The sequence below is a fragment of the Ceratotherium simum genome, chromosome 16 (assembly GCF_057802395.1).
Source record: "Ceratotherium simum simum isolate JZ-2026a chromosome 16, ASM5780239v1, whole genome shotgun sequence".
Classification (NCBI taxonomy): Eukaryota; Metazoa; Chordata; class Mammalia; order Perissodactyla; family Rhinocerotidae; genus Ceratotherium; species Ceratotherium simum.
In genome coordinates this window covers 43,743,155-43,763,943 of record NC_141915.1, presented here as the reverse complement: position 1 = coordinate 43,763,943, position 20,789 = coordinate 43,743,155, and the positions used below count along the sequence as shown (strand labels likewise).

The window sequence follows — 20,789 nt, the reverse complement described above, 5'->3', positions numbered from 1 at the left end:
CTGCTGTCGCTCCCCGTGCGCGCAAACCGCATTTCGCCGCCGCCGCCGCTACGCACCCAGCCCCAGGGGGGCGGGCTGGAGGGAGGGGGCGGGCGTCAGGCGCGGGCCCGGGGTCCGCCGGGGCCATGGCGAGGTGGGGAGAGGGCCGCCGAGCCGCTTCACCTGCCGCAGAGGGGGCGGCTAGCGCCGCTTCACCTGCCGGAGCGGGAGGCGACCTAGGAGAGGCAGAGGCGGCGGCGCGCTCGGCGGCGCCTCCGGGTCCTAGAACCGCATGCTCTCGCTCTCTCGGATTCGGGGAACTGGCGGGGTATGGGTGAAGGGGGTCACGGCCTGGGGGCCCGAGGGGAAGACCTTGGAGTCGGGGATTGTCAGCAACTGCGAGCGCGGCTTGGAGACACCTGACGGTGCAGCGTTGGGGCGCAAAGACTGCGTCTGCCTCTAGGGTTCCCGACTGAGGTGGGAACCCCCTTCCAGGCCCCCCACTCCTTGTTTCTCTCCTTCCCTGTTTAGCCCAGAGCCTAGCTGAGGACCAGGGGGAACCATCTGCAAATGAGAACCCCAAAGCAGGGCGGGGGGCGCAGACCCAGGCCAGCGGAGACCCCCGCGACCCGTCCCACTCTGGACCAACTCAACGCCTGTGCCGGCATCTCCAGTGGTTTTAGATTGGGGGCCCCTACGGAAAAAAGCAGGCTGTGAGAATCTGGGGACCACCAAGGTGGTCTTGAGGAGAAGCGCGGGGGCTGGGGAACGGCAGATTAAAGCCAGCATCCAGGCTGGGAAAGGAGCAGGCACCGCAGAGGGGAAACATATCTCCTTGACGCTGTCACCTCCAGGGATCTAGGGTGGCCTCTCGCCTTGGAGAATAACAATCGCTGATGTCTGGCAATTACAGCAGTATTTCCAGAGATCTTCCTACATTCATCCTGACAATGACCAGGAAAGGTACGTATTGATATCCTCATTTTAGAGATGAGGAAACTGAGACTCAGAGTGGTTAAGTGACTTGTGCAGGGGCATACGGCTAATAAAGGGCAGAAACAGGCCTCCTTTCTGTCTACCTCCAAAATCTACACTGCCTCGGAGCTGCTGTCCTGACCTCCCCAGCCCCTCTCATCTAGAGTGGACAAGAGGACAAGAGAGTATTGGGGCGTGTAGAACCCCAGGTCTGGGCACTGTCTCCAACCTGAATTTGAGGCCCTTCTCTTTAAGTTGCTCCTCTCATTCCCTATTTAATTTGGGAGATCCCCAATTGCCCCTCTCTGCACTACCAAGGCATTGAGGAGGGAGGGTCCCCTAAATGAGCCCTGGATTTTCCCTAGGTCAGGCCAGGGGCCATGTGTCCCACTCCCCCATAGCTTCCTCTTTCTTCTGCCTTCCTCAAATTCAGAACCACTGAGGAGAGTTTAAGCAGGAGCTGGGAAGTTTATCTGATTCTAAGGAAGGCCCTGGGATGAGCCAGCCCTTCCCCTAGGCTGACCTGATTTAAATCTTTCTTCTGCCAAGGTCACCAGCACCTCTGGTGGGTGAGGGACGTAGTCACTTATTTCTTGTCCCAGCCAGGGGCCCGTAAGGTGAGACAAAGCAGGATTTTCCTTGGGCGTGCTAAGAAGGTGGTCCATTCCGTGCCCACTGCCCTCACCTCCAGCCTAACAGACCAGTCTTGCCCTTGAGTTCTTCCCCTTGAGATTAGCTAGGATCTCTCTCTCTCTCTCTCTTTTTTTTTTTTTTTTTTAAAGAATTTAGTCCCTGATCCCCTCAGTGGCTCTTTCCATTTAACAACAAACCTTTGCTTAGCCTCAGCTGTGTGCCCAGGACTGTGCTCACTCCTGGAGATTCTGTGGCAGATGAAAAGCTCACTGTCCTTGGGTTGCTCACAGCCTACTAAGGGGCAGACTCTGAACACATCTGGGAGAGTGGCTGCTGCCAGTGAGCCTGTAGTGCCAGGTGTTCATGCTTCCTCTTGCTCAGAAGTACTTCTTTGAGCAGGTAGGAGAAAGGTGGGCGTTATGCCCCTGAAAATCAGAGTGGGGTGGGGAGCCCCTAATGCAGTCATTGCCAGCTTGTGCCCTCCATCCCTGGGGGTGCTCAGGCCATTGCTGACCACCACCCACCCAAGGCGCAGTGGAAATAAGGCTGGGCTAAGTAGAACCTCTTTTGTGGAAAATGATCAGCTCAGCCAATCTACATTATCTCTCTGTGGTGCTGATCAGAACTGTGAGGTACCAAAAAAAAGGCAGAAAAATTAATCAATTATTACCTAATAAATGTGGCTGGCTTGCCAGGAAGTATCTTTCCAATTATGGTCCACAGAGGAAAAAATCCTAGAAGGGATGCTTGGTGAAGTTTGGAACCAATGCTTTGATAGGTCTGTGCTTCCCCCTGCTGGGCACAGGAGGTATGACAGCCAAGATAGGGCGAGGCCTCCAGTGGTGATGGAAATAGAGTCACAGTGTGGGTGACACTTTTGGACTGTTGTCGCCTTGTCATCTCCGATGGAAGGATTATGCAGTCACTGGGGACACTCAGAGCTCAGGGGACTGAGAAGGTTTCCCCAGAAATTTCCTCCCTCCCCCTCCCTGCTCACCATTACTCAGTTGGTTCTTCTTTTAAAATATAAAAAAAAGGTAATACATGTACACAGATTAAAATAAAAACAGTTTTGATGTATCTTTCCAGAGATATTTTGGGAATATACAAACAGTGTGTGTTTGACACAAATGATAGCACACGCTCCCCACTGTTTGGCACCTTGCTATTTTCACTTAATAATATATCTGCCACTACAAAGTCTATATAGTCTTCCATCATACGGGTGTGTCTCAATTTATTTCACTATTTCCCTTCCTCATGGATATCTAGGTCATGTCAGCCTTTTGTTACTACAAACTATGCTGCCTGCAGGAAATATCTTGGTACATATATTTGTTTGTACTTATGTGTATGTCTGTAAGACAAATTTATAAATATGACGTTGCTGGGTCAAAGGTTATGCACTTTTAAATTTTGGATAGGTTTTCATGGAATTGTTCTCCAAAAAGCTTGCACCAATTTACAACCCCCAGCAATGGATGAGATTGCCTGTTTCCCCACATCCTCACTAACAGAGGGCATTATCAGACCTTTTGATCTTTGGCAAGGCCTCTTTGAAAGTCTTTATGACAAGGCAGGTGATGATCTGTCTCTTTCTTTCACCAAGGCAGAGACTGTGTCTTTTCCATCCCTGTATCTCCAACACAGGACTTAAATATTGAGTGAAAGAAAACAGCACTGCCTTTTGGCAGGCCTGGAGGGAGGGGATAGATGGTTAGGTTTGAGTAGGAAGCCTGACCTTAAAGGCCACTTTCATTTCCTAGCCCTAGTCAAGCCTCTGCCCCAAACCCAAAAGCTTCCCTCTTCAGGAGCCTGCCAGGGCAGCTCTCACTCAGCTCTCCTGAATCTCAGGGATGGGCCTCATCATCACCGAACTGCCCACAGACCAGAAATAAACCAGGTGTTCAGCTATAGGGGATTGGTTAAACCAGCAATCCAATCAATAGAACTTTCTGTGATGATGGAAATGTTCTCCATCTGTGCTGTCCAATATGGTAGCCCCTAGCCACACTATAGCTACTAAACACTCAAAATGTGGCTAGTGCAACTGAAGAAATGAATTTCAAATTTTACTTAATTGTAATTAAGTTCAATGTAAATAGCCACGTGTGGCTACTATATTGGACAATGAAGGGTTAAATGGACTATGGTATCTCCCCACAATGGAAAACTATGCAGCTGTAAAAAAAAAAAAAAATGAGGATGCCAGGTACTGATATGGAAAGATCGCCAGGATATATTTTGAAGCAAAAATATGGTACAGAACAGTATATATAGTATGTTTTTTTGTGTGTAAGAAAGGAAGGTGGAAACAAGAATAAATGTCTGTATTTGCTTGAATTCGCATAGGAAAGTAATAAAAGTGGTCACATATAAGGTACTGGGGAAACAGTGGACAAGGCAGAGGTGGGAGCAAGAATTCTCAATGCATTTTTTTCTATACCATTTTGATTTTTGAACCATATGCATTTATTATTTGTTCAAAAAGTTAAAGGAAAATAAAAGCAAGTTGCTCACTGTCTACCAAGGAGGGCTTCTCTGTCCCTCTTGTTGGCAACTTGTGGTAGATGAGGGAAGTAGCCCCACTACACTTCCTTTCTATGGCACCCACCAGAGGACAGCCCATGGGAGTGGGATGGACCACGCCTCGTGAGCCACAGCCCAGGTGACACAGGTTCCCAGACCTGGCCGTGCATCAGAATCAGAATCCCGAGGGGGTGGGGTCAGGGATCTGTGCCTTTTGTGATCCCCCAGGTAACTCTCAGGCAGACACTGAACTATTCTTGCCAACACCTCCCAGTGAAGAGAGGACAAGCTCCGAGGACCGGGCACATGTCCTTCCCTATAGACAGCATGGTCACTGACATCTCCCGAGCACCAGCACTGTGACAGGCACAGAGGCAAGAGCTTTGCACGTTTCCTTCCAAGCTGGACAGCAGCCTTGCAAGGCAGACTGCATCACAGTGCTCTCTGAGTTCAGTGTCCTCTTGAGTGGCTGATTTACTCAAGGTCACACAGCTGGCAGATGTCAGAGCTAGGATCCAAACCCTGTCGTAAACCCCCTGAGCTACAGTTTTCTCATTCTGAAAAAATGGTGATAGGATTTCATAGAATTGTTTTGAATATTTAAAAATTTTTCATGTAAAGGGCTTAGCAGAGACTCTTATTTCCAGCAATAAGGTGGACTATATTTCCAGAGAAACCCTTCTGATACAAAACAGCTAGAAATGCTAGATAAAAGATAAAATGTGTGTGTGTGTTATTTTCAAAGCAAGGCTGAGCTGGCAAGAAAAGAAAAAGCCCCAAAGGCACAAATCTAGAAAGGAACAAGACAAAACCTGGGGCTTCATAAGGTAGGAGGTTGGATCAGAGACAATCTGCCCCTCACAAAAGTTGAGGGTGCCCAAAAGGTGATGTCCTTGGATAAACTTGAAAAAAAATCCACCCAGGGGCCAGCCCCATGGCGGAGCGGTTAAGTGCCCATGCTCTGCTGCTGGCAACCCGGGTTCGGATCCCGGGCACACACCGACGCACTGCTTGTCAAGCCATGCTGTGGCGGCTTCCCATATAAAGTGGAGGAAGATGGGCACAGATGTTAGCCCAGGGCTAGTCTTCCTCAGCAAAAAGAGGAGGATTGGCATCAGATGTTAGCTCAGAGCTGATCTTCCTCACACACACACAAAAAAAATCCACCCTGCAGAGAGATGGTAGGATACCTACCTGCCTCAATTTATCAAGAAGATATAACCATTCTACAGTTGTATGCACCTAATAACATAGCTTCAGGGCCGTCCCCATGGCTTAGCGGTTAAGTGCGCGCGCTCTGCTGCTGGCGGCCCGGGTTCGAATCCCGGGCGCGCACTGGCAGACCACTTCTCTGGCCATGCTGAGGCCGCGTCCCACATACATCAACTAGAAGGATGTGCAGCTGTGACATACAACTATCTACTGGGGCTTTGGGGGGAAAAAATAAATAAATAAAATCTTTGAAAAAAACATAGCTTCAAAATCATAAAGCAGAAATAGTGGGACAAATAGACAAGTCCACCAAGGTAAAAGAAGATTTAAATCACCTCCCCCTGGAATTGGTAGTTTAAACAGACAAAAAAAATCAGTAAGGATGTAGAAGATTTAAACAATACAATTGACAAGCTTAATATAATTGAATATTTTGAATACTCCAGTCAACATCTGGCAAACACACTTTTGCTTTCAGACACACATTTACAAAAGTGGCCACATATCAGACCATAAGGCAAGTCTGAACCAATTCAAAAAACTCATACAGACCTCATTATCTGACAGCAATAAAATTACATTAGAAATCAATCATCAAAAAGACGACATATAAAGAAAAGACAACCCCTAGGGGCCGGCCAGGTGGCGCAGTGGTTAAGTGCGCGCGCTCCGCTTTGGCGGCCCGGGGTTCACAGGTTCGGATCCCGGGCGCGCACAGATGCACCGCTTGTCAAGCCATGCTGTGGCGGCGTCCCATATAAAGTGGAGGAAGATGGGCATGGATGTTAGCCCAGGGCCAGTCTTCCTCAGCAAAAAGAGGAGGATTGGCAGATGTTAGCTCAGGGCCAATCTTCCTCACAAAAAAAAAAAAAAAAAGAAAAAAAGAAAAGACAACCCCATACATTTGAAATGCACTTTTAAATAATTCATGGTCTGAAGAACTCCTAACAGAAATTAGAAAATATCTGGAATAGAATATCAAATCTACTAGGTATAAAGTCCTCAGCACATCGTGCCCTAAAAATGGAAGTGAGGAGGATGATGAAGATGCAGCAGTCGCTTGGGGGATGGGAGGGAGGGGCGTCTGTAAAACAAAGTTGGCAGTAGTCAGTTCTGAGGTCAAAGGGGTAAAAACTGAAGGATTGAGTTTGGGGTAACCATGAGTCTGGGAAGGGAGGACCCAAAGCATGAGTTACAAACCACAACCCTGTGAGTCGGGATTATTCTGGTCCCATTTTCCTAACGAGGCCCCTGAGCTGCTAATGGTGAGATAAGTCAAGTCACCCGGTTAGAAAATGACACAGCGGGCATTCAGACCCAAGTTGGCTCTCTCACTTCTCATGCCGCCCCCAAGGGAACAGCCGAGGGAGGTGGGGACGAGCTTTTTGGTTAACATCTTGTCTTAATCTCCGAAACAGTCTGCCAAGAAAGCCTTTGGTTCCCTCTCAAGCTCTGGGGTGGCTGGCCGAGCTGAGAGGTCATGAACTACAGCTGTCTCCTTCATTGGTCTGTGTGTCTGTCTGTCTCACTAGCTCTGCTAGGCCAGCCAGAAGTGAAAACTGTGGTCTTTCTTTTCAGGGCCCTGAAGCCCACACAAACTAAGGCAGATGAGGCCACATGCAGCCAGCAACCAATTGGAACGAGGCACACAGATGCCCAGAGCTGCCAGCTGAGAGGAGAGGGTGGGCTGAAGGAGCCGCCAAGAGCACCCAGGCCCATCCTCCGGGCCAGGGGGCACCTACAATGAGAAACAGAGCCTTGTGCCTGGCACACAGTAAGTATTTAATGAATGCTGACTGAAGGAGCATTTATGGAAGACCTGCTGAATACCAGGCATTATGCCTGTGAAAGGGTCTCATTTAGTTTGATCCTCATGGCAACATGCTGAGGTTGGTGTTATTAGTTCCATTTTTTTTAAAGATGAGAACACCAGGGCTCAGAGACGTTACATGACTTGTCCAAGGTCAAGAAAATGGCAGAGCAGAGACAAGATCCCAGGTCTGGGGGCCCAGCTCTCCCTACTATCTCCCCTGGAGCAGGGACAGCCAGTTTTCAAAGGTCTCCCTCCCGGCCAGCCAGCGAGGTCAGAGGCCGCTGTGATGAAAGCCGAGATCAGGGCAAGGCCTAGAGCAAACAGCTGGACCTCTTCACTTGTTATTCAGGAACGATTTAAGGTGGGCCAACAGCATGCCAGGCACGGGGTAAGAGAGAAGAACAGACCCTGGTCTGCCTAGGAAAAACTCACAGCCGAGAGTGGGGGGCGTGAGGGGAGGTTCTATGTGCCGCAGGGCCCACGGAAGAAGAAACTATCCCCAGCCCTACCCCTGACATTTGTGGGTCCAGGGCCAGAAGTCAGCTAGAGCCCACTTACAATTCCTTAAATATTGAAAAGTTATAAATCAAGCCAACACAGACAAATAAATTCTATCCTCTCACCCTGGTAAATATACCTTTAAGAGGACCCAGAAAGCCAAGTTCAAATAAAAAATTCTAGCACTACAGCTCTGCACTGGAACATGGCAGTTCAGAGAGAGCACCCCCTTCCCTTCCCACCCCCAGCTCTGTCCTGCACTAAGAAGAGCCACAATCTCACACACACACACACAGACACACACACACACCTCAGGCCGCATATGCAGGCCCCGTCCACATAAACAGCACCCTTACCCACCTGTACACCTAGGGCTGTGCACACCAGCTGAACAGTCTGCCCTTGGGAGAATAAACCTGGGACATAAACTGTACAGGCCCTGGAAGCAGGCTTGGGACCCTCCGGGTGGGGAACCCCGAGATCCCAGATACCTAAGGCATGGTCAAGTCCTGTGCTATCCAATATGGTAGCCACTAGCCACGTGTGGCTATTTAAATTTTTATTTAAAATATTTAAAATTAAATAAAATTCAAAAATTCATTTCCTCAGTTGCACTGAGCCACATTCTAGTGCACAATAGCCACATGTGGCTAGTGGCTACCATACTGGACAGCGCAAATAGAGGACATTTCCATTATGGCAGAAAGTTCTATTGGACAACACTGGTCTAGAAGGTGAGGCAGGGCTCCCAGTGGGCTCCTCACCCTGTGGGGAGGGATACAGCCAGAGGAGGCCAGAGCTGGACCCCTCCTGCCCAGATGTAAAGGCAGAACTACCTGAGGACGTCAGGAAGTCTCCACAGACAGGGTGACATTTGAGTATTTGATCAAACTGGGGGGGAGGGTGAATGGCTGTTCGGAAAGAATAGCATGTACAAAGGTCCAGTGGCAATGACCTGTTGCAAGACACACAACAGATTAGGTATGACTGGAATGAGGAGCATGCGACTAGAGAGGGGAAGGTGAGAGTCTGGAAGGATCCACAGGCCCCATCCTCAAGGTCCTGGGGCACATGCTAAGGATATGAGACTTGAGCCTGGTGACTGACGTGGTCAGGTGGGGCAGGAGGGACGTGATCAGCTGGGCACATCAGAAAGAGAAGGAAGAACTGAAGACTAGTTAGGGATTTCAACACAAAACAACAGACCAGGAAAGAGAGAAGCAGAGCAGAGGGAAGGGAGAAATCTTTCAGAGGGAAAAATGACATTGATGTAAGCGTGAAAAATAGCTCATGTTGGGAGTGCAGGTGACAAAGACATGGTGGGTCACAACAGGGACAAGGACAAAGGAGGAGTTACCAGTTGGGAGAGAAGTAAACAGTTCCATTTGGGATTCCTAGAATCTGAGGGGCATCCACTGGGCCAGTCCAGACAGGAGGGTGGAGATGGACAGGGCTGCCCTCCTAAGCTGGTGAAGAAGGGAGGGGATGTGGAAGCCACCAGAAGGCTGAGCTCTCCCAGAGAGGAGTCCAGAGACCCCTCTGAGGACAGGAAGTAGAGGATGTCTCCACTCGGGTGTGGGGAGGCCACAAGAAATCCAGGACCTGCAGATTTCCCTGGATAAACCACCCCCTGCAGGGCCGACTCTCAGAGCAGGCAGCAGGCACCAGCCAGCATTCTGTCATTTGTTGATGAGGGAGGATGGGCGGAGCCTGGGGAAGCGTGGCCCTGGTAGGTTTCAGGAAGAAGGGTGAGTCCCATGCTCTGGAAGGAGGTCAACAGGGTAAGGACTATGAAGATGCCTGAGTTGAGCAATCAGGGCGTCCCTCCAGGCCTTCAAAAAGCATAATGCTTTCAACAGGACCAGCTGAATTCCAAGGGCAAGTTTGTTGGCAGGAGGGAGAAAAGGAGAGAAACAGAGGGGCAGAGCCTCAGCTGGCCATCGCAGGGAGAAAACACACACAAAATTAATGGTGCCGTTCCTAACCTGTGTTGAAAATCTGATTAAAGTTTTTACAGATAGTTTGGGGGACTAGAGGACTCAGAGATTCAGGAGTTCCATGAACCGTTTAAGGTGGAGAATCTCACCCCAAGAACATAATATCGCTTATGCAGTGTTCCCACCAGGGATGTGTAGCCTAAATCCATAAGGAAACACCAGACAAACCCAAAATGAGAAACACTCAATTAAAAGGGGACAGGGGGGCTCTACTCTGAAAAAAAATGTCATGAAAGGTGGAAGAAGATAAAGAGTTGCTCCAGATTAAAGAAGGCTAAAGAAACATAACAATTAAATGCAATGTGTGACCCTGGTCTCGATCGTACACTAGAGGGAAAAAGTACTCTAAAGGACCCTTACTGAATCAATGGCTGAAATTGGAATGTGGACAGTAGATTCAAGTATTATATCAATGCTAAATTTCCCAAAGCTGAAAAGTCTCCTGTGGTTATGCAAGAGAGTGTCCCCGTTCTTAGGAAATACCCACTGAAGCATTTAAGGGTAAATGAGCATGATGGATTCCACTGACTCTCAGATCGGGGGAAAAAATTTATATAGATAGATAGAGTTAGAGACAGAGACAAAGAGAGAGAGATAGTGAGAGAGGAAGCAAATGGGCCAAAATTTTAACAACTGGTGAATGTGGGTAAGGGCTATATGGAAGATCTTTGTATCGTTCTTGCAACTCTTCCTTAAGCTTGAAATTTTTCCAAATAAAAAGTTTAAAAATAAACAAACTCCACCCAAACCAGGAGCCTCCCGAAGTTAGAGACCTTTGTCCTGCTCTTTTCCCTCAGCACTAGCCCTGGGCAGTATTAGGGGCACAGGTGGCGACCGGAAGGGCCGAGGCCTGACGCTTGGGCACGCACATTCCTCGGCCCCCGAAATTTTCTATCTGGCAGCTGGGGCGGCTGCCCACCCAGGCCAGGAGTGACTCACCCGCGGGGCTCCCTGGGCGGAGGGGGAGCTCCGCCCCGCAGGGAGGGCCCCGGCCAGCAGGTGCCGCTGTTGAGCCAGCTCTGGCGGAACCTGGCAGAGGCTGAGCTGGGACCTGGAGATGGTCCCCCCATGGGATGCCTTCCAGAACCCGGCCCAGCAGGGTCTGTAAGCAGCCTCGCTCATCCTTGCCCGAGTCTAGCGTCCAACTCCCAGACCCTCAGCTTTCCCGCACCCCCTCCCCCACCCTGGATGCCCCAAGGCAACTCCTTTGGAGGACTGTGACTGGAGGACTGGAGGGGAAAACCAGGAAGAGGCTTCAGTCCTTGGCCCTAGAATCCTAGTAGGCAATTAATCCTCCCCTTTTCTCTGCCCCATCTCCCTCTCTCCCCGTCCCTCCTCTCCCGTTCACTGTCCCCTCCCCTACTCTCCCTCCTCCTCCTTCTCCTCCTGAGCAGTCCCAGGCTTTCAAAACAAACACACACCTCCTCAGCCCATCCCCAGCCTGCCTGGGCCTTTCTCCAGGAGTTGTTGCTCCTAGACTCCAGTTCCTTCTGCTGGGACCAAGGATCAGGATGGAGATGGGGAGGGGGTGACAGGGCGCTGGGTTGGGGGAGCGGGTACTCCGTCTGATGTTATTTCGTCCTGTATAGAAAGGAGTTGTCCCCATAGCCCTGCTGCAGCAGAGTGGGCTGGGGATGGGGGCCGGGGTCTTCTTCCCCTGCGACGGTGGAGCCAGCCCTTTACTCCAGCTCTCTCCTGACCCTCCCGGACCCAGGATGAAAGGGGCCAAGAGAGGGTCATTTTGTCCACCCCCCTGGCTTCAGGAAGGGCTATAACTGTGTGAGGGTCTCCCAGTCCTATATGTGCACTAATTCCTTCAGCAACCTTTCACTGAGCACCAGCTCTGTACAAGGTACCGGGAGCTCTACCTAATGCCAGCACCTTACATCCTCGCTGGAACCACTGGAGACAGGAAAGGTCCAGTTGAATCCAGTGCTCCTCTGTGACTTCTCCTAACTCACCCAGTTGGGTTGATCTCACTCAGCTTTGGGGCCACCACTGCACCTTGCATAAGGTATTGGTCTCATGGCTTCAGTGATTGTCTTCATGGATCCCCCATCCCTATCAGACTGGGCTCCAGACCACAGCAACTGGGGACAGGGAGGCCTTGCTATGTGGCCTTGAGGAAGTTCTTTAACTGCTTCAAGTTCAGTTTTCTTATATGTAAAACAAGGCTAATGGCAATACCCTCCTCATGGGGTTGACATGATGGTAAAATAAGAAGATGCATATAAAGTGCTTAGCACAGTAAATTTAACTTAAAAAGGGGAAGCCCATCCCCACCAGATGGCTAAAATGAAAAAAAACAGACAACACCAAGGGTTGGCCAAGGATGTGGAGCAAAGAAACACTCATACTCAGTTGGTAGAGGGTGGAAAAGCATTTAGCAGTTCCTGTTAAAGCTAAATGTATGCATACGGTATGACCCAGCAATTTCACTCTGAGATATATACCCAAGAAGGATGTGTGCACATGTGCACCGACACATAAAATAACTTGCATAGCAGCACTAATAATAACCAAAAGCTGGCAACGATCCAAATGTCCAGCAGCAGCAGCATGAGTCCATGCATTTTAGTGTGTTCATGCAATGGAATACTATACATCAATGTAAAAAAATGAACTACTGCTACTCATAACAACATAGGTGAATCTCACAAACATAATGTAGAGTGAAAGAAACCAAGCACAAAAGAGGTACATATAGCATGTTGATTTTGATAGAAAGTTCCAAAACAGCCAACGAATCTATGTTAGAGGTCAGGATAGAGGGTACCCTTGGTGGTTAAAAGCGAGGCTTGGGGAGTTCTGGGGTGCTGGCAGTGTTCTGTTTCTTTATTGGGTGTGGTTACACAGGTGTGCTAACTTTATGAAAATTCATTCAGCTGTACCCTTATGGTTTATGCCCTTGTTTGTATAAATGTTATACTTCAATTAAAAGTTTATACTAATATAAGAAAGAAAATGATTAGAGCTACTTGTATCACATACATAAATCTTAAAATCTTTTTGAGTACAGAACAGGTTATTAAAAGATTTAGGTCGTATGATTCATAGAAATTGTAAAAGGACCTAATAGTATGTATTGTTTAAGCATACATACCTAGGGACTACAAACAAGAGTCATGCCAGGGGATGATAGACACCAAATGCAGGACAGAGGTTCCATTTTAGTGGGAGAGAGGGGACTTAGGAATGCACAAAGGACTTCAAATGTTTTTCTAGCTTTATTTCTTAAGCTAGGTGGTTCTTTTCATGGGTGTTCATTTTATTATTCTGTATACTTTATACTTTTCTGATTGCCTACATATTTCATAGTTAAAAGTACTCCTCGGTGTTAAAAAACAAAAACAGGAGGGGCCAGCCACACGGCATAGTGGTTGACTTCTATGCCTTCTGTTTCTGCGGCCCGGGTTCATGGGTTCAGATCTCGGGCGTGGACCGACACCACTCGTCAGCAATGCTGAGGCGGCGACCCACATACAAAGTGGAGGAGGGTTGGACAGATGTTAGCTCAGGGATAATCTTTCTCACCGAAAAAAAAAAAAACACACACAGGAGGGGGGGAAATTGTGTCTTGTTTATCTCTGCTTTTCCAACGTCAACCTAGTGCCTAGTACTCAGCAAATGTTTGGAGAATGAAAACTCACTTGGCCAGTAAAAGCATGGGAGCCAGGGTTTAATGTCAAGTCTTCCCAGACGGAATCCCAAGTCCAGGGCACGCCTGGCCACACTGTTCCCCACCCTGCCACAAGTTGGGGTATAGCTGGGGAGGGGCAGCAATAATGGAGCCCCAGCCTAATTCAGCACTCTCTGTGTCTGAACTGAATTACAGAATGAATTACAGGGCACAGAGGAGGAACAAAATGGCTTCATTAATCAGAACTCTGCAAATTCAGAAGGTGGTGGCCTCAATTTCTACGAATCATACTGCCAAAGTCTTTTAATAATTTGCTCTTTATCCAAAACCTTTTAATATTTATCTATATGATAGCTCGATTCATTTGTCTTTTTTATATTGGTGCATTTGTCCTCTCCATGGGACAGAAAAGGGGGATTTTTAAGCCAAGGTTTGGTCAAAACAGGATTGTGGAGCATATCTGGTGCAAGAGAATAACAGCCTTCAGCACATTAATTCTTTGCGTGGAAAGAGACACCACTAATTGCAGACTCGTTTTATCTGCTTGTTAGGCCCCGTGTGGAATGCAGCTTCTGAGAAAAACACTTCTCACCACTCAAAACCCACCGAAGCATGCCCAGCCCTGAGAGGGGCTTCTAGGAATGCAAACGACAGGCTGTCTCTGCAGCAGTGAGCAGAGTTAACCGCATAATGAACACAGGGGAGGGGATTCATAGGCTTTGAGGATTGTTTTTAAGGAGGAGAAATAGGTCCTTCTTCTGCAGGAGGCTGATTATTCGCTTACCTCCAATCGGAGCTAATAGTTTGAAGGGTTGTGAATGACGCTGGTGGTGGCTGAAGCTTCGAGAAGCCCATCTGGTCATCCATCGCGTCATCTCACACCTGTCTGCACAGCAGATCTCTCACCCTTACTGATGTGCATTAAAGCAAGGTCTCTGCTTGGCAACGCTGATGACGGCAGTGGTGTGCTGTACTTTATGGTAATGATATGATGATTCTCTATGAAAACCCTCTCATTCAGACTTTCCATTCAGACTGTCCTCTTGACACCAGCGCCCCCCGCAAGGCATGCTGAAATCAATTAAACAGTTATTCATTCACTCATTTACCAATTTAATGTTTGATAAAAATCCATTTGTGCCAGCCACTGTGTTAGATGCTGGGGTAACAAAGATGACTAAGAGGGTCATCTCTTTGGATGACCCTTTGGATCCTTTGGATCTCAGAGTCAAGCTAACAGATAATTATGATTCCACATGATTAGGGCAATGACAGTGGAAAATACAGAATCGAGGCCCCAAGGAGGGTGGGGCTGCTACTTATCTACCTCCCCAAACTGCCCCCCACACACAGGTACCCAGCTTGCCAGCCATGCCCAACACCAGCTTCCCAAACTCATTCCTTTGAGTCTTTGCTCTGCTGTTCTCTCGGTTAGTGATGCCCTTTCTCACCCCTACCTAGCTACAAACCCCTCTTCTCCCCCCAAATTCAGCTCCAAATGATAAGCCCCAAATTCAAGTGAGTGGTTCATCTGGCAGAATGCGACCAGGGAGGCAGACCCTGGAGATTATCTAATGTTTTATTTCCTAAGCAAGAAGTTCATCTATTATTCTATGTGCCTTTCTGTCTCTGAAATATTTCATCATAATATATTTTCAAAAGAGATTCAGTCCAGGGGCTGGCCCAGTGGTGTAGTGGTTAGGTTCTCGCACTCCGCTTTGGCGGCCCGGGGTTCATGGGCTTGGATCCCGGGCATGGACCTACACAATGCTCATCAAGCCATGCTGTGGCAGCATTCCACATACAAAATAGAGGAATATTGGCACAGATGTTAGCTCAGGGCCAATCTTCCTCAAGCAAAAAGAGGAAGATTGGCAACAGATGTTAGCTCAGGGCCACTCTTCCTCTCAAAAAAAAAAAAAGAGAGAGAGAGAAAGAGAGATTCAGTCCAAGCTACACCTCCACCTTGATCCCCACCTCCTGCTACGTTTCCTTGTCAGGAATCAAGCTCAGGGCCGGCCTGGTGGCGTAGCAGTTAAGTCTGTGCACTCCACTTCAGTGGCCCAGGGTTCACCGGTTCGGATCCTGGGCACGGACCTACGCACCACTTATCAAGCCATGCTGAGGCAGCGTCCCACATAGAGCAACTAGATGGATGTACAACTATGACATACAACTATCTACTGGGGCTTTGGGGAGAAAAAAGGAAAAAAGGAGGAAGACTGGCAACCGATGTTAGCTCAGGGCCAATCTTCCTCAAAAAAAAAAATTAAAAAAACAAGAATCAAGCTCAGAAATCCCTTACTGCTAGTCAAAAGCAACTTTGTGTTTCTAAAGATGCATGGAAATGATTGTCACCAATCTAGGATCCTGGATCCCTCTAGGGTTCGGAATGCAATGTGATGCTGGGACTTTAACAATAATGGCAATGTTGTTATTTCTTTTTTAAAAAAATTATTTTAGTGAGGTCACATTGGTTTATAACATTGTGTAAATTTCAGGTGTACACCATCATATTTTGGCTTCTGTATGGACTGCATCGTGCTCACCACCAGTGTTGCTATTTCTTAAGCTGGGTGGTTGGTACATGGGTGTTTGTTTTATGTTTAAAATATTATATAATAACTTAAATATTTGAAAAGCAACTCTGTCCAGAGTGAGAGGGGCAGGAAGGAAGAAGGAAAGGAGAAGGAGCTGTAGAGAAGTTGGATAAGGAAGAGCACAGCGGTGGCTCTCAGCTAGGCACAGAGGGTACATTGAGTAATCAGGTTTGACTTGCTGGCCTAGAGCAGAGAGCAGCAAACAAGGCACAAGGCTGTGTCTCGCTGCAGTGAGCCGTATGGTGGTGGCTAAGAGCATGGATGCTGGAACTGGACCATCTGGGTTCAAGTCCCAATGCAATCTCTTATTAGCCCATGACATTGGGCAACTTACTTCAATTTCCTCATCCTGAAAAATGCTTGTGGGGATCAAATGAGATGAAGTATGTGAAGCTTGCACTAGTTGGTATCTAGCAAGTGCTGAATATTGTTATTACTTGTGTTATTGTTATTACTTACTAGTCATGTGACCCTGAACAAGTCACTTTAGTTCTCCAAAACTCAGTCCCCCCATCCATGAAATGGGGATCTCATCATGTTGCCCAAATAAACTCATGTGAATACAAGCGCTTTGAACACTCCAGAGTGATTCATAAACAAGAGTTAGGATTAAGTAAGAAGCTGTATGTAAAAAGACTGCAAGAGAGGGTAAACTCCATGAGGGCAGTGACTGCGTCCATCGAGCCCACTGATATCCCCAGTGCCTGGCACTGTGCCTAGCGCAGCATGGACACCCAGTGTCATGGATTGAATTGGGCCTTCCCCCACAAAAAGATACGTTGAGATCCTAACCCCCAATACCTCAGAATGTAACCTTAATTGGAAATAGGGTCTTTACACAGGTAGTCAAGTTAAAATGAGGTTGTTAGGGTGGGCTCTAATCCAATAGGACTAGTGTCCTTATAAAAAGGGGAAGTGTAGACACAGAGACAGACACACAAAATGGGAAGATGGAGAATTGAAGTGATGCTTCTATAAACCAAGGAATGCCAAAGATTGCCAGCAAACCACCAGAAACTAAGAAGAGGCAAGGAAGCTCCTTCCCCTATAGGTTTCAGAGGGAGCATGGCCCTGCCGACACCTTGATTTCAGACTCCTAGTCTTTAGAACTGTGAGACAGTACATTTCTGTTGTTCCAAGTCACCTGTTCATGGCACTTTGTTATGGCAGCCCTAGAAGACTAACAGACCCAGTGAGTATCTGTTCAGTGAACAAATGGTGCTGTTGGTGCTCCCAATGAGACAGGGCATCTCTTCACCAGCAGAGGAGGGTGTGTGTGTCCGGGCAGGCATTGGGGAAGGTGCCTGCCCTATTCTGCGATGGGTGGGGAGCAGCAGTGGGCAGAAAAAGACAGGATTTGAACCCAGGTAGTCCAATGCTAGTCTGTGCTCTTAACCTCTACACTGGAGAAGCCCAGCAGGCTCTAGAGAACCCTCCCTGCCCAGCCTCCAAGTGGCCTCCTCCCTCCTTCCCTCCGCTCTGGGTGAGTGAGGAGAAATGGGGCAGTGGGGGGTTGGAGGGGTAATCCAGAAGGCACTAAAAAGGGAAGCAAGGATAGCATTTGATTCTGAAACTGCCAGCAACTCACACACAGCGCTAGGTCACAGATGTAGGCCAGGAGCAGGAGGCTGTAAGCCCTCAGTCTGGAGGCCCTCCTGCCCAGATGGGGCAGAAGTTATCATCACACACATGCAGTGGGTGGTTGTGCTGCTGAGGCAATGAAGTAACAGCCCTTTGCTGGGCAGAATTTCAGAATCTGATTGCTGGAGGGGCCCCCAGCATGTTATCTGGGCTCACCTCCTGCCCTTCCTCCTGAGCCTTGGCACATCCAGCAATGGAGGCCGGGAGTCTCCGGAGACCGTTTGCGCCCCAGCTGGTTGGTGGAACTTCCTCCTTCCTCTTTAACCTGAGCTCTGCCCATTCCTTCGTCTGCCCTCCAAGGCTCCCCGAACACCCTGATTCCCTGTCTGGCGTCTGCACACTGGAGGTCATGCCATCTTAGGGTCCTCCTGGGGATGTGGGCAGGTTAGAGGCACCCCACACGTGGGATTCCTGGCTAAAGGCAACTTGGGCAGAGAGAACATTCAGCACTCTCAGAACTGTGGTCTCAGCCCTGGCTGCACATGAGCCCCCCCACCCCCACTCCGGAGAGCCTTAAAAACTCCAGTGCTGGGGCTGCATCCTGGAAGAATTAAATCAGAACTTCTGTGGGTGACACCGAGACATCGGAACTTTAAAATTTTTTCCCAGATGATTCTGATGGGCAGTCAAGTTGAGAAGCAAGAATTTATTGGACAAAGGAGTTCTGCAAGGAGAGTGAACCTGGACTCCAGCTGGATAGAAAGCAGCAGGAAAGCAATCATATCAAAAGGCTTCTAGAAAAGAAGAATGGTGGTTGCCAGGGGCTGGGGGGAGGGGGGAATGGGGAGTTATTGTTTAATGGGTACAGAGTCTCAGTTTGGGAAGATGAAAAGAAAAAAGTTCTGGAGATGGATGGTGATGATGTTTGCATAACAATGGGAATGTACTTAATGCCACTGAACTGTACATTTAAAAATGGTTAAGGAATACGAGAGTCACAGATTTAAAAAGATATTTAATCCAGCCTAAAGATAGGATATTGAATTAGGTAACGTCTAGACATCTCTCTCATGCTTCCTTCCAAGATACCTATGTCGATGTCTATATCCGCATAGCTATCTATACCTTTATATATCAATGTATAAAGATACGCTTTGGGGAGGGGATCTGGATAAGCTGCTTTTAAACGTACTCTAGAAAAATTAAAAATCTAAGAATATCCAGGAATCTTTAGCAGAAGGGTAATAAGAGAATAGAGCTATCAGATATTAATGCATGTAAAGATATAATTACTTTTAAAATGTGATTGGTTTATCAATAAATGGAATAGAAAACTCAAACGTGTTTATGATAAACATGGAATTTCAAATCATGGTGAAAAGAATTTTTCAATAGTGTTAGGACCACACTTGAGTAGCCATTTGGGGGAAAAAAAATGTTCTAGCATCTGGAGCGGGGGGGGGGGGGGGGGGGTGGGGGGGGGTGGGGAGGCAGCTGAGGAGCCCTGCCCAGGGAGGACAGGGAAGCCAGAGTTGTTCAGGGAGATCCTGGGAGCGGGGTGAGTTCAGGGAGGGGCGATTTGTTTGTTGCCTGTGGCTACAGATACAGCTGATGTGAATTACAAGTGAGGACAGTTGGACCAGCCGCCCAGAGAAAAAAGATCCTCTTTTTCAAAGATCCAGGAGAGAAATAGCTGAGGCTGGGAATGAGAAGGAAAGGAAGGGAGGTCTGGCCAGAAAGGACAGTGGGGCTTGAGGACCCAGTGGCAGGAGAGAGAGCCAGGCAGCCCCAGCAGGGCAGCCGCAGGGCTTGGTTCCAGTCAGGACTGTGAGGGAGCCTGCAGCTTCCCCGTGCCTGGTCCTCACACTGCGGTAAAGCAGTCTGAGTGGCTGACGGTGGGTGTGGCCCTGAGGAGAACCCCAGGGAGGGAACTGGAAGGCATAAGAGCCAGGAGAGATTATGAGCCCAAGGAGACTCCTCTCCCTTCCTTCTCTGTGGAATGATGGGCTGTGGCAGAGGTAGGCTCTGGACGCCCACATGGCTCATAATATCCTCCTTAGTCTCCTTGGGAACCTCCTGTCAGAGCCATTGGGGAAGGACGGAGCAGGAGAGGGGGCCTGTCTTGGTTGTCCTGAGGCAGGAGACAGCAGGTGCCTTGAGGGCTGATCTGGGCGTCGCATCTTGGGTGGGATCCAGGGAGGATCTCTGGGGCAGGTGGTCTCTGGAATGTCCATGCCCATAGGCAGCAGGGACAAAATGGCCAACTGGAAGCCAGCTGCTCAGCCTGCCCCCCTGCCAGGCAAGGCCTGCGCCGTCCCCTCCCCTCCCTGGGTCCACAAAGGCCTTTCTGTCTGGGGGCAGGAGTGGATGTTCAGCCATGGAGAAATGGGTGGATGGAGCCCCAGTGAAGGCAGCAATAACATCTCCTTCTTTGAGGGAGAGGGGAGCTGTGCTTCCCCCTTCCACCTGCCCTAAGGGCCCAGGGTCCCCAGCCCCTCTCAGTCCCCATGAAAGCTGTCATTCTAGGGTGGCCAGTAGAGAGGGCAAAGAGGAAACCCTCTCCAAAAGATAAGGGAAGGGGGGCAGGAGGAAGCACCTTGGAGTGGAGCTATTCACTTCACGATTGTGCAACGGCATGCAAGCAGTAAAAGTTATGGCTGTTTCCATCTGAGAGCACCTCCCACACAGCTGGCACTTTGCTAAGCCCTTAACTTACTTCATCTCTTTGAAGACAGGAGAGGACAGTGGTCAAGAGCTCAAACACAGTCAGACAGAACCGGCTGCTCCTCCGGTGCAGCAGGAGTTGTGGCCTTGGGCAAGTTTCTCAATCTCTCTGAGCCCAAGTTTCCTCATCTCATGCATCTAACCCCAAACCCCACGGTATTAATCACACTGTCCCCTGGGGCCACCTTCACTGCCAGGACCTGGCAGGGAGGAGCCAAGAGGATCAAGGAGGTTTTATATTTTTCAGGCCAGGCAGCACAGGCCCAGACAGAAGCCCCCTGGCCAGGGATAGGCCCCGGAAGGCCCAGGATCCTGGACTGGCTTGAAGCCCCCCAGCCCGCTGAACAAAGGAGGAGAGGAGGCCCCTGAGTTAGAAGCAGAGCTGGGATGGATCACTGGGATGGATCTCGGGACTCCTGCTCCAGTGCTCCCTCCACAATAGGCCCTCAGGGAATCTGTGCTTTTCAGATATAAGCCCCAGGAGACCAGCCTTTCCCTCTTGGCTTTACCACCAGAATATCCAGAATAAGTAAATCCATAGAGACAGAACGCAGATTCGTGGTTGCCTGGGCTGGAGAAAGGCCAGAAAGGGGAGCAACTGCTTAATG

At 49.0% G+C, this 20,789-nt stretch overlaps 1 long non-coding RNA gene across 1 annotated transcript; it reads left to right on the top strand.

The window, feature by feature from the left end:
* Positions 1 to 149: 149 nt before the first annotated feature.
* LOC147915044 (uncharacterized) lies at positions 150 to 18,768 on the top strand. Its single transcript, XR_015554744.1, has 3 exons — positions 150 to 942; positions 6,907 to 7,102; positions 18,127 to 18,768. It is a non-coding gene; the product is annotated as an uncharacterized LOC147915044 (long non-coding RNA).
* Positions 18,769 to 20,789: the final 2,021 nt, after the last annotated feature.